This window comes from Erinaceus europaeus, chromosome X (assembly GCF_950295315.1).
Source record: "Erinaceus europaeus chromosome X, mEriEur2.1, whole genome shotgun sequence".
NCBI classification, from domain to species: domain Eukaryota; kingdom Metazoa; phylum Chordata; class Mammalia; order Eulipotyphla; family Erinaceidae; genus Erinaceus; species Erinaceus europaeus.
In genome coordinates this window covers 81,091,776-81,105,700 of record NC_080185.1, presented here as the reverse complement: position 1 = coordinate 81,105,700, position 13,925 = coordinate 81,091,776, and positions in this window count along the sequence as shown.

Below are 13,925 nucleotides of genomic sequence, written 5' to 3'. Positions count from 1 at the left end.
AGCACAGAGTCTTGTTAATAAATAGGCTGAGTCTTTGATATGTTGACTCCCTTAAAAGCCTATACCATAGAAACTGGAAGCAACGGGTGGCACAGCTATATACAAATAATGTCAAATGACATAAATTATCGTGATGCTGTGTATGATACAGCAAATCCTAACAAAGGGATATTTCAAAGTTAACCCAATTGCCAAATAATGTAATTATTGCAATTACTATATATTGTCTTCTTAACTCTAAGACATCAGGAGTCTCTCCTTTCGTCTATAGAGCCTATATTTCCTCCAGTCCTGGAATCTCTGGGGGGGTCACTTTCCTTCATGCTTCTCTCAATTCATACCAAATGATATTGCATACCCTAATCCCAACCTACTCAATGTAATGAGTGCCACCTCAGCATGCTTCACTTCAGATTGTACCCAGAGACTTCAGGCATGGAATGTCAGCACTTCAGCTTCATTACTCTGGTGACATCACTCCTTTAATAGTATTCTCTAATTCCTTTCCAGGCGGTTCACTTCCTAACAAAGTATCAAACCTAGATATAGACCAGGTCCCATAAGATAGAGCATATGTTCACAACTATCCAATAATTAGGGCAAAATATATACCTTAAAGCAAAATACACAATAGTCTGCAGTGAGTCAGTATAAAGTTCCTAAAGGAAATAGTATCTAATTAGTCTTAGATAACCTCCTCACCTACTTCCTACTACATTTTTCTCACTCACTCCAAAGATAACATTTTCAAAGCATGGACTGCAAAAGATGAATAAGGGCAAGAGACTGGCATACTTTAATGATGACTCTTTAGTCACTATCAGGCCACCCCATCAGCTGCTAGTCGGTGAGTCCTGAGGTTCCCAAATAGACATGATAGGACTAGACCTCAACTAAATCCCTCTCTCCATTGGTACAGGTCATCTCTATCAGTAACAACAAAATAGATGCTTTTGTGGGTCCTCCATAGGACCTTGCCCTCAACTTGGATCAACAATGGTATAGAATGTTCGACCCTCTGAATGTAAGCTGAAAGAAATACTCTATGCTACACTTGAGGAAGATGGGTCGATATTGGGCAGCTTAGAATGTTCCTACTCATGACCACAGAATGTGAGCTCATATCTACAGGGATGCAGAGATCATATAGGCTTCTAAGCTGAAAATGGGCCTCAGATCACATCAAATTGATGGGATTTACAGTCAACAATATTTATAGCCGTATACCTTATTAGGGAGCCACTCTCTTCCCTGATCCAACTTTCTGTTCCTTCTCCAGCTATGACATCATCTTCCCAGACAATGACTTGAATCCACCTGCATATCAAATTTCAGCCTCAGGGGAAAAAATAGTATAGACACAGGCCCTTTGGAATATAACTAAAATATGCCTACTAGCTATCTACAAAATGGAGGAACCCCCCCAACTCTTAATCTGCACTATTCCAGCCTTTAGGACCATGATTGATCAACAATTTTTTGGCTTTGTATGTTAATTCTCTTTTCAGCCACCAGATTCCAGATGCTGACCAGACTTCCCTTGACACATGACCCCACAATGTGTCCTGGAGCTCTGCTTCCCTAGAGGCCCATCCTACTAGGGAAAGGGAGAGGCAGATTGGGAGTATGGATCAACCAGTCAACACCCATGTTCAGAGGGGAAGCAATTACAGAAGAAGAATAGGAAAGCGATCAGTGGAGAGGATGGGATACAGATATTTGGTGGTGGGAACTGTGTGGAGTTGTACCCCTCTTATCCTATGGTTTTTTCAATGTTTACTTTTGATAAATAAAACATTATGGAGTCAGGCACTATATCAGTGGGTTAAGTGCACATGGCACAAAGTGCCATGACCAGCATAAGGATACTGGTTCGAGCCCCCAGATCCCCATATGCAGGGGAGTCGCTTCACAGGCAGTAAAGCAGGTCTGCAGGTGTCTATCTCTCTCTCCCCCTCTCTGTCTTCCCCTCCTTTCTTTATTTCTCTCTGTCCTATCTAACAACGAATCACATCAGCAACAACAATAATAACCACCACAAGGCTACAACAACAAGGGCAACAAAAGGGAAAAAAGGCCTCCAGGAGCAGTGGATTCATGGTGAAGGCACTGAGCCCCAGCAATAACCCTGGAGGTAAAATAAATAAAATAATAAATAAAATAAAAATAAGTAAATAAATAAATAAAAATACATAAAAACAAAAATATATATTTAGGACTGGAATCTATGCAACAAAATGTTTGAGAAATTCAATCTAATTTCCCTCTCTCATAATGATTAGTAATTTATAGGACTATAAGTTAATGGGAGGGTATATTGACACCATATCCACCACCAAAGGTCTGTGTCCTACCCCCACCCAAATATACTGAATCTGAAAGTCTACCCTCAGTTTGCCCCCAGAGATTTTTCTTTTGTGTAATACTCCAAACTCAGTTTCTGCTTTGCCTCTCCCTCCCTATCCTTCTTTCTCAACTTCTTTTAATGAGTAGGATCATTCATTTCATACTCATCTTTTTTCTTTCTGACTTATCTCACTTTAACATAATTCCTTCTAGCTTCATCCAAGATGGGTTGTAGAAGTTGGGTTCATTATTCTTAATAGCTGAGTAATATTCTATTGTGCATATATAACAGTTTTATCAACTATTCATCAGTTGTTGGGCACTTGTGTTGTTTCCACATTTTGGCTATTACATATTGTGCTGCTCTAAACATAGGTGTACACATATCTTTTTGAAGGGGTGTGACTGAGTCTTTAGGATATATCCCTAGGAGAAGTACTACTGGGTCATATGGGAGGCCTGTTTCTAGCCTTCTGAGCATTTTCCAGACTGCTCTCCACAGAGGTTGGACCAATTTACATTCCCATCAGCAGTTCATGAGGGTTCCTTTGTCCCCACATCTTCTCCAATATCTATTGCTGCTGTCATTTATGATGTATGACATTCTCATAGTGGTACGGTGGTTCTCACTGTGGTCTTTATCTGCATTTCTCTGATAATCAGTGCCTGAAACTGTGTTTCATATGTTTTATGACCTTTTATATCTCTTCTGTAGTGAATGTTCTGTTCATATCCTCTACCCATATTTGTATGGGATCATTTTTTGTTGTTGTTGTTGTTGTTGCTTAGTTTGGTGATCTCTTTATATATTTTGGTTATTAACCTCTTGTCTGATATATGGCCTGTAAAAATACCCCATTCATTGAAGAGTTTCTTTATTTGTCTTATGATTTCTTTTGCTGTGCAGAATCTTTTCGATTTGATGTAGTCACATTGCTTCATTTTTATTTGGTTATTCTTGTAACTTGGTCTGTATCATCAAAGATTCCCTTGAGATTTAGATGAAAAAGTGTTCTGTTAATATTTTCCTTTAAGTATTTGATAATTTCTGGCCTAATGTCAAAGTCCTTGAGTCACTTGGAGTTTACTTTTTTTTTCTGGAGATAAAATGTGGTTCAAATAAAATGTGGTTCAGAAAAACCCATATTCCATTAATTATTTTGGGCTACCTTGTCAAAAATTAAATGAGGTGTGAGGTTTTATTTCTAGGTTATCAGTTCTTTTATTTTTAATTTAAGAAAGGAGGCATTAACAAAACCATAGGATAAGAGGGGTATAGTTCTGCACAATTCCCATAACCCAATCTCCATATCCCATCCCCTCCCCTGACAGCCTTCCCATTCTCTATCTCTCTGGGAGTATGGATCCAGGGTCGTTGTGGGTTGCAGAGGGTGGAAGGTCTGGCTTCTGTAATTGCTTCCCCGCTGAACATGGACATTGACTGATTGATCCGTACTATCAGTCTGCCTCTCTCTTTCCCTAGTAGGGTGGGGATCTGGGGAAGCAGAGCTCCATAACACATTGATGGGGTCTTCTGTCCAGGGAAGTCTGGTCAGCATCTTGCTGGCATCCAGAACCTGGTGGCTGAAAAGAGAGTTAACATACAAAGCCAAACAAATTGTTGAACAATCATGGACCTAAAGACTGGAATAGTGCAGATGAAGTGTTGGTGGGGGGGGGGGGCTACTCACTGCAGACTCTTGTGTACTTCTGCTTTCAGGTATATATTTTTCCGCTAGTTTATGGGCACGTGTGAACCTATGCTCTATCTCAGGGGTCCTGGACTATATCTAGGTTTGGGGACTTTATTGGGGAGTGGAACACCTGGAATGGAATTAGAGAATGCTATGAAAGGAAAGGTCTCACCCAAATGATGAAGCTGAAGGCTTGTCATTCCACACCTGAAGTCTCTGGTCACAGTCTGAAATGAAGCATGTTGGGGTGACACTCATTGCATTGATTAGGTTGCGATCCACAGATGCAATATTATTTGATTTGAATTGAGAGCAGCATGAAGGAAAGTAGGCCCCACCCTAAGGTTCCAGGACTGGGGGAAACATAACCTCTATAGTGGAAATGTGAGGTTCCTGTTGTCTTAGGGTTCAAGAAGACAATGGATAGTTATTGTTATCACATTATTTGGTGATAGGGTTAACTTTGGAAAGTCCCTTTGTTAGGGTTTGGGGTATAATACCCAGCATCTTGTATATAGCTGTGCTACCGGTTGCTTCTGTTCTCCCTGGTCTAGGCTTTTGGGAGATATAACATATCAAAGACAGCCTATGTATTAAAAAGACTCACTCTGTGTTTTAAGAAGTTCTAGACATATGATCAATTTTTCGCCTCTCATTAATTAAATAGTGGTTTATATGTTTACACTTTAATAGGATTGTACATAAACACCACTCCCACCACCAAAAGACTATGTCCCATCCCCACCACCTACCCCTCCTCCATCTGCCACACCAGGAAGCCCAATGGCCACCCTCCCCTTCACCACAGGCTTTTTACATTGGTACCCTGATCTCGATTTAATCAGATCCTGCTTTTAGTTTCCCTTTCTGTTCTTCTTTCTCAACTTCTGTTGATGAGTGGGAACATCCCATACTCATCTTTATCTTTCTGATTTAGCTGACTTAACATAATTCCTTCTAGCTCTGTCCAAGATGGATCAGAGAAGGTGGGCTCATTGTGCTGCTATGAACATATCACATATCTTTTTTTATTGGATGTTATGGAGTCCTAAGGGTATATTCCTAGGAGAGCAATTACTAGGTCATATGGTAGGTCTATTTCTAGCCTTGTAAGAGTTCTCCAGACTGCTCTCCACAGAGGTTGGACCAATTTACATTTCCACCATCAGTGCAGAAGGGTTCAAAAGAACCTCTCCGACATTTGTTGCTGCTGTCATTTTTGATGAATGCCATTTTCACATGGATGAGGTGGTATCCCAATATTGCCTTTATTTGCATTTTTCTTACAAGCAGTGAACTGGAGCAAATTTTCATATGTTTTGGATCTCTTCTGTAGTGAATATTCTGTTCATATCCTCTGTTTATTTCTGGATGGTGTCATTTGCAATTTTGTGGCCAAAGTGCATTATTTATATATTATTGTCATTAGCTTTTTGTCTGATGTGTGTTATTCTGTGAAGGGTCACTTTATTTGGGTGATACTTTCTTTTGCTCTGAAGAAGCTTTTCAATTTGATATAGTCCTACTGATTTTTTCTTTTTTACTCTTCCTTGGAATTGTGTTTGTATCATCAAAGGTGTCCTTGAGGTTTAGGTGTGAAAGTGTTCTACCAATGTTTTCCTCTAAGTATTTAGTCTAATCTTCAGGTTCTTGATCTATTTGGAGTTGACTTTTGTTTCTGGTGAGATAAAGTGGTTCAATTTTATTCTTCAGCATGTTTCAACCCATTTTTCCAGCATCATATATTGAAGACAGTTTCCTTCCTCCATTTGTACTTTGGGCTCACTTATCAAAAATTAGATGTTCATAGGTGTGGGGGTTTAGTTCTGGAATTTCCACTCATCTGTGTGACTATTTTTGTTCGATTACCAGACTTTTTCAATTATGATGGCCTTATAACAGAGTTTGAGGGAGTTGGGCAGTAAAGCAGGGTTAAGTGCATGTGGCACAAAACACAGGAACCAGAAGAAGGATCCTGGTTCAAGCCCCTGGATCCCCATCTATAGGGGAGTCACTTTACAGGCAGTGAAGCAGGTTTTCAGATGTCTAATCCCCGATCTGAGGGGAATGCTTTCAGGTTCTGTCCCTTCTGTACAATGTTGGCTGTAGGTTTGCTATATATGTACTCCACTATCTTGAGGAATTTCCCATCTATTCCCACTTTCTGTAGTACTTTGAGCATGAATGTGTGTTGGAATTTGTCAAACACTTTCTCTGCATCTATTGAGATAATAATGTGGTTTTTGGTTTTGCTTTTATTGATATGGTGAATGACATTGCTTTCCTCATGTATATTAACCAGCCTTGCATTCTTGTGATAAATCCCACTTGGTCATGATGAACAATCTTTTTGATATACTGCTACATCCAGTTGACTAGGATCTTGTTCAATATTTTGTCATCTCTGTTCATAAGAGATATTGGTCCATAGTTTTTCTTTTTTGTTGTGTCCCTGTCTGCTTTTGATATTAGAGTGATGTTGGCTTCATAGAAGGTGGAAGGAGTGTTCCTATTTCTTCAATCTTTTGGAAGAACTTTAGAAGTATATGTATTAAGTTTTGTATAATTTGTTTGTAAAGTCACCTGGTCCAGGACTTTTTTTTTGTTGGGAAACTTCCTAATAACTGTTTCAATTTCTTTGTCTGTAATTGGTCCATGTAGGTTTTGTAAATCTTCTTGATTCAGTTTTGGAAGGGTTTATGTTTGTAGGAATTCTTCCACTTCTTCCAGATTTTCTAGTTTGGTAGTGTATAGTTCTTCATAAATGTATCCCATCATTTTCTCAATTTCTTTGGTTTCAGTTGTGATATCTCCTCTATTGTTTACAATCTTATTTATTTGAGACTTCTCCCCCCACTGTTTTTAATGAGTCTGGCTAAGGGTTTGTCAATTTTGTTTAATTTTTCAAAGAACCAACATTTGGATTCGTTGATTTTTGTATGGTTCTCCTATTTTCAATGTTTATTTTATTTCTGCTCTAATTTTAATGATTTACATGCTTCTGGTTGATTTAAGGTTCATTTGTTCCTCTTCTTATAAGTCCTTAAAGCATGCAGTAGGGTCATTTATTTGACCTTTACTTGTTACCTAATGTGTGCTTGTATGGCTGTGAATTTCCCTGTCTTTACTTCTTTAGCTGTGTCCCATGTATTTGGATAGTTTGTCTCTTAATTTTCATTTGTTTCCAGGAACATTTGAATTTCTTGCTTGAGTTCTTCTTTGACCCAGCGGTTATAAGCAGTATATTGTTGGGCTTCCTAATTTTGTGTCTTTTACTAATTTTTAGTTTGTTGTTGAATGTTAGCTTTACACCACTGTAGTCTCAGAAGATACTTGGGATTATTTCAAGTCTCTTGAATTTGTCGATACTGTCTTTGTTGCCTACTATGTATTCTATCTTCAGGATGGGCCATGTGGATTTGAAAATAATATGTATTCTGGTTTCTTGGAGTGAAGAACTCTGAAAATGTCCAGGGGTTCTAGCCTTTACATATCTTCATTCAGTTCTCTTGTTCAGTTCTCTTGCTTCATTGATCTAAGTGTGATCGTGCAGTGTTGAAGCCACCTACTATTACTATATTACTATTGATGTATTTCTGTAGTTCTTTGGTACATAGACGGTGATAATTGTTAAATCTTCTTGGTTGATTGATCCTCTGATCTTTATGAAATGACCTTGCCTATCCTTTACTACTTTGTTTTATTTAAAGTCTATTGTGTCAGAGAATGGTGTCCCAGCCTTTTATGATCCATTAACCTGTATGATAGTTTTCCATCCTTTCACTTTAAGTCTTTGTTGGCTTGTTGGGTCAGGTGGGATTCTTGCGAGCAACATATGGTTGGGTTGTGTTTCCTAATCCATTCACTGACTCTGTGCCTGTTAATGGATGGGTTTAATACATTGACATTTATAGATATTATGGATTTAAGATATTGCAGTGCCATTATTCAATAATTTTATTTGCTCTGATATATGGCAAATATTATGGTGATGTTCTTGTTAATAGCAGGTCTTTTAGAACTTCTTTCAGGGCAGGTGTGGTGATGGTTGCCTCCTTTAATTGTTGCCTGTCTGAGAAGGATTTGATCTCTCCATCTAGTCTGAATGAAAGTCTAGCAGGATATATTTTACCCTTGTTTGAAACCCTTTTTCATTGAGGGCTCAATAGATATCTCACCATTCTCTTCTGGATTTTTGAGTTTTAGTGGAGAAAACTGCTGATGGTCTTATGGGTTTTCCCTTGTATGTGACATTTTGTTTTTCTCTTGCAGCCTTTAGGATCCTTTATTTATCCTTACTTATTTTTATTGCAACTATGATGTTTCTTGGTGTCTTTAGGTCTGCGTTGATTCCATCTGGGACTCTGAGCCTCTTGAATCTTATTGTCTTATTGTTGTTTAGGACTGGGAAATTTTCCTCTAGGTTGTTTGCTTTCCCTTCCTCTCTTTCTTCCTCTGGTTGGCAAGCTATAAGAATGTTACTTCTTTTGAGATCATCACATATATCTCTCAATCTCTTTTTCATCTTTTTTTCCTCCTTCTTAGTTTTCTCTATGTCATCCTTTCTCTAATTTTGTTTTCTGCTTCTGTTAATCTGCTTTCCCTTCCCTCAGCTTACTTCTTTAGTTCAGTTATAGTATTAGGTTGTTTTGCTAGTTGACCTTTATCTCAGCTATGTCAGCTTTCAGCACTCTAATTACTTCGAGGTAGCTAATATTTTTCTTGAGGGTCTCATCTGTTGTTTCCCTATTTCTGATAGCCCCTTTCTCCATAGTTTTTGTCCTGATTCATTGTGATAACAGTTTTATTTGCTCTTGATTTAAGCATTTTTTAACTGATGTGGTTTTTATATTTCTGTTCTGTCGTTCTTTAGTTGTTGTGTTTTGAGTTCAAGCCACACTATACTGAAGTCTTTATAAATGCAGTCAAAAGCCTCAGAAATTGCAGTAGCTACTGAAGCAAGCATTGATGCAGTTGAACCAATAATCTTTAGCCAAGCAACACCTCAAGTCCAAGAAAAAAATGAAAAAAAAAGTGAGAAAGGAAAAAGGAAAGCAAGAATAGATAATTATGCAAATCTACTGGCCACTATAAATTCTAGAGATAGTAAGAAAGAAAATAGAAACACACATACACACACACAGAGTCCACTCCCAGGCAGTTTTATTCCCCCCAAATAATTCACAATTGATTGTCAGTGAACTCAGAAAGCAAAAGAGGAAAAAGAAGAAGGGAATAAAAGAGCAGTGAAAGGAAAGAAAGTTTTTTTTTAGATTTAGCTAGGAGGAGAGAAAAAGAAGGATAGCATACCCAGTCACCTATCAATGTAAAAGGCAACAAAAGTTATTTTTTGTCAACCTGAAGAGGAGGGAAAAGGGGCATGCATATATAATAATAGTGATAATTAAATAGAATGAGTAAAAAACCCTAACAGTCAGTCTGCAGTTTGGGCCACTCCGTATTATCTGCACAAAGCTTGTTTCTCTTCAAAAATCAATCAAAGACAACCAATTATAATAAGTATAAAAAGAAACCTCCAGCTAGTCTTTACCAGGCAGGACTGAAGCCCTAATTGGTCAGGTACTCTCTCACTCGAAGAGAGCTCCAGGCCCCTTCAAAAAGAAAATGAAAAGAAAAAGACTTGGAATGACACCCCTGCTCAACCAGGAATCTTGGTAAAGAAGACAGCTCCACAGGAAGCCTGCTAGGGGAGGTTGTCCAGCCTTTGGGGACTGGTTTTGGGGTGGGGGAAGGGTAGGTTCAGAAATAATCAATCCAAAGGTTTTCCTTTCTTTGTCCTTTTGGTCTCTGTTTTACAGCCCTTGAGTGGGTTATAGGACTCTTTTTTGGCATCACCCTGACCACCCCTTATTCTGTTTTTCCACTGATGTCCCAGATATCCTACCTGTTGTTAAAATTGGGAGGCTCCAGCTGGCCTGGCTAGCTTCACAGGCGGGAACAGAGACTCGAAGACACGTGGCTGGGCAGGGAAGCTGTATTTCTTTATTCAGGAACAACGATTCATAAACTAAACCAAACTAATCACCAAACAGAACTCTGCTGCCTCCTTCCCCCACGGCGGTGCCAAGAACTCTGGAACTCTGGAACTCTCTCGGGTTCCTTGGGGCGAGGACAAGTGGCCCGCAAAAACTAGCAGGACTGAACCAATTTTCTTGGCAGGGGGAGAGCATACAACACCTACCCTTTCCAGATAATCCCAGGTGTAAAGCTGCTTCTTTTGGGAGCTCACACCAGGTATTGTCTCCAAGTTGCCATCTTGGCTCTGCCCCCATATCCCCCACCACTATCTGTTTCTTATCAACATCTTTGCCAATAGTCTCTTTTATCTGATGGCATAATTGCTGTTCCTATCCTTTTACCCCATATTATTGGCTTTAAATTACTCATTCCATGATGATCTTACTTGGAGTTCCTGTTTGTCTTATATTTTTTCTGAGATATAAAACAAATGGAACTTACTTTTTTATCGGTGATTTAATAATGACTGACAAGATTATAGGGTATGAGGGATACAATTACATACATTTGCCACCACAAGAATTCTGCACCCCACTGCCTACATTGGAAGATTATTTATTGTTTATCCCCTGGGATTATGGACCAATGATCTTTATGGAGTGCAGAATGTGGAAGATCTGGCTTCTATAATTTTTCTTCAATGAACATGGATGTTGGGGTGTTGATCCATACCCTTAGCCTGTTTCTTTCCCTCTTGATATTGGGCTCTGGATAAGTGAGGTTCCAGGATGTAATGGTGAGGTCATCTACCGAGAGGTCTGGATAGTGTCATGGTAGCATCTGAAACATGGTGGCTAAATGTGGTAAGATATAAAGTAGGTCGACATGCTTAGTAATCAGGAACCTGTTATTTTCTCCAGGGCTGGCTTCACAGGTGGGAGACATAGAAGATCAGAAACTCATGGCTGAGCTGAGAACGCAGTTTAATCTTTATTCACGAGAGGGCAAGCAGTCCAACAACCTAATCATAACACGATTCTCTCCTGCCTTTTTCTCCTCTGGCTGCAGTGTCCGGAACCAAGCAAGTGTCTAGGATAGGGGGCGGGGAGAAGCAAGAAGCATGAAAAGGCAAGGACTAAACCAAAATCTCCCAGAGGCAGGGGGAGTGGGACCAAACCAATGTAACAGAATGACCATGTAAATAGACCACAAAACAGACAAAACATAAGATTGGTGTAGATAAAGGGACTGGCCATACTAGCATAGGGTGATTGGTGGGCCCTGCCTAACTCAACCACATCTGCACAATTTATCAACACTACCAGTTCTATTTTAGATATATTCCAAGTGGCCCATGACTTTACTAATGTTTGCCTGAGCTTCACAGCTAACATTCAGGTGGGGTAAAACAATAATATATAAAACTATATAAAAGTCTGGGAAGATGGTGTCAGAGTTGAGAATAGGACTAGAAAGATGGATCAGAGTAGAAAGTAGCTCCCAAATATGGGGAAAGTACATAAATACTATTAACTGTAAATCCAATTCAATCTGACTTAGGATCCATATCTATTCATATTTAGCTCAAAATACTACAAAATGTAAATAGATGCATTTTCTTTTCTTTCATGCCTTTTATATTTTACTACAAACTTGGTATTTAAAATATTAGTGTGGAATCTCTACATTTATTTCATATTTATCCCCCCAAATTCACATTTGCTTGTCAGGGGCTAATGCTACCAACATATTTTTTGAAGTCATATTAGTTTTGTGTGGAGACTGATGTCTTTACACTATTGTTCCACCATCTTTAGACAAAATTTTAGTTTCCTTTACTTAACTATCTAAGATACTGCTGAATCTTATGGTAGTTCATTTTTATATGTTTATGGTCTCTTTGTACAATTTTCCAAATGTATTGCACTAGTTTCCATTCTAGCAAAGGTGCAACTGAGTTCGATTATCTTGTCATCCTTGCCAACACCTGTCATTTCCTGTATTGCTTATGTAGAACATTCTCACAGTGTGAGGTGGAATATCAGGATAGCTTAAATTTGCATTTCTCTGATGATAAGCAGAGCCGTTTCTCATACATCTGTAGGGCATATGTATCTCTTCTTTAGGAGTCTGTAGATTCAGATCTTTCGTACATTTTTTGATTTCTATGATTTTTATAGGTGTATGATATCAGTTGCTTATAAAATGCATGATGTGCAAATATTCTCCCTATATACTGAGTGTTCTGCTTATTATTATTCAGTTGGCTTTCAATTTATAGATTTTTTATAGCTTGATGTATTCTCATTTAGGTAATCTTGTTTTTGGCTCACATGCTGATGGGTTTAGTCTCCAAATACCTCTATGATGTGTGTGTCACCAGTGGTGTTATCTATGTATTTTATAATTCTGGTTTTAGTACTTGTATTTGATCTGTTTGGATTTAATTTTGGTACACAAAAATCACAAAGGCAGAGGATTAAAATCACAATAAACCCAGAAGAGACAAGAACAATTTCAAGATAACATGTGTTATGAGATGGTCTAGTTTAAATTTTTTCTTATGTGTGATTGTTCAGTTTTTCTAGCACCAATTATTGAAGTGGCCTTCTTTTTCTATTGAACAATTTTGGCTAAATTATCATATTATATGTTCACTTATGTTTGGAAATTTTTATCTTCTTTATTGATTTAATAGTGATCAACAAGACTATAGGATAAGAGGAGTACAATCCCCACCACCAGAATTCCTCATCCTATATTGTCCACTGGAAAGGTTCCTATTCTTTTTCCCTCTGAGAGCTTGGTCCTAGGATAATTATGGGGTACATAAGGTGGCAGGTATGGCTTCTGTAATTGTTCCTCTGCTGAACATGGGCATTGGAAGGTTGATCCATATTCCCAGCCTGTTTCTATCTTTCCCTAGTGGAGCAGGACTATGGAGAAGTGTGGTTCCAGGACACATTGGTGAGGTTATCTGCCCAGGGAAGTCAAGTTGGCATCATGGTAGTATCTGAAACTTTGTAGCTGAAAATGTATTTAAGATATAAATCAAAGGACATTGTGTAATAATCAGGAATGTAAAAAGAATATATCAGATGAAATTTGGGATCTCCATTTTGGAAAAAAGTTAGGAAATCTGTTTTAGGTATATTCCAAGCGACACATGACTTTACTAATTTTTTTGCTGAACCTGACAGTTAATATGCAGTTGGGCCAAAGGTAATGTCTGGGGAGATGGTGTCAGAGTTGTAAATGAGACTAGAAAGCTGGATCAGGAAAAAAAATAACTCCCAAATATGGGAAAGTATTTAAAGTATTGTTAACTGTAAACACCATTGGTCATTGTGCCTATTCACAGTCTACTACCAAGCAGTTCTGATTACAATGGCCCTATAATACAATTTAAGATCTGAGAGTGTGATGCCTCCAGCTCTGTCCTTTCTTCTCAATATTCTTTTGGCAATTCTAGGTCTTTTCTGCTTCCAGATAAACATTTGTAGCATTTGTTCTATTCTCCTAAAATGTGGTTAGGATCTTGATGGGGATAGCATTAAATTTGTAGATGGATACAGGTAGTATATTCATTTTGATGATGTTAATTTTTCCAACCCATGAAAATTGAATGTCTTTTCACTTCTTTGTGTCTTTTTCAATTTCCTTGAGTAGTGACTCATAATTTCCAATACACAAGACTTTCACTTCTTTGAATATATTTATTCCTAGATATTTTATTGTTTTTATTTTTATAGTAAAACAAATGAATTTCTGGATTTCATCTTCTTCCAACTGAGTGTTCCAGAGAGGAATGCCACTGACTTTTGAATGTTAATTTTGTAGCCAGACACTTTACTGTATTGCCTGATGATTTCCTACAACCGCTTGCTGAATTCCCTAAGTTTTTCT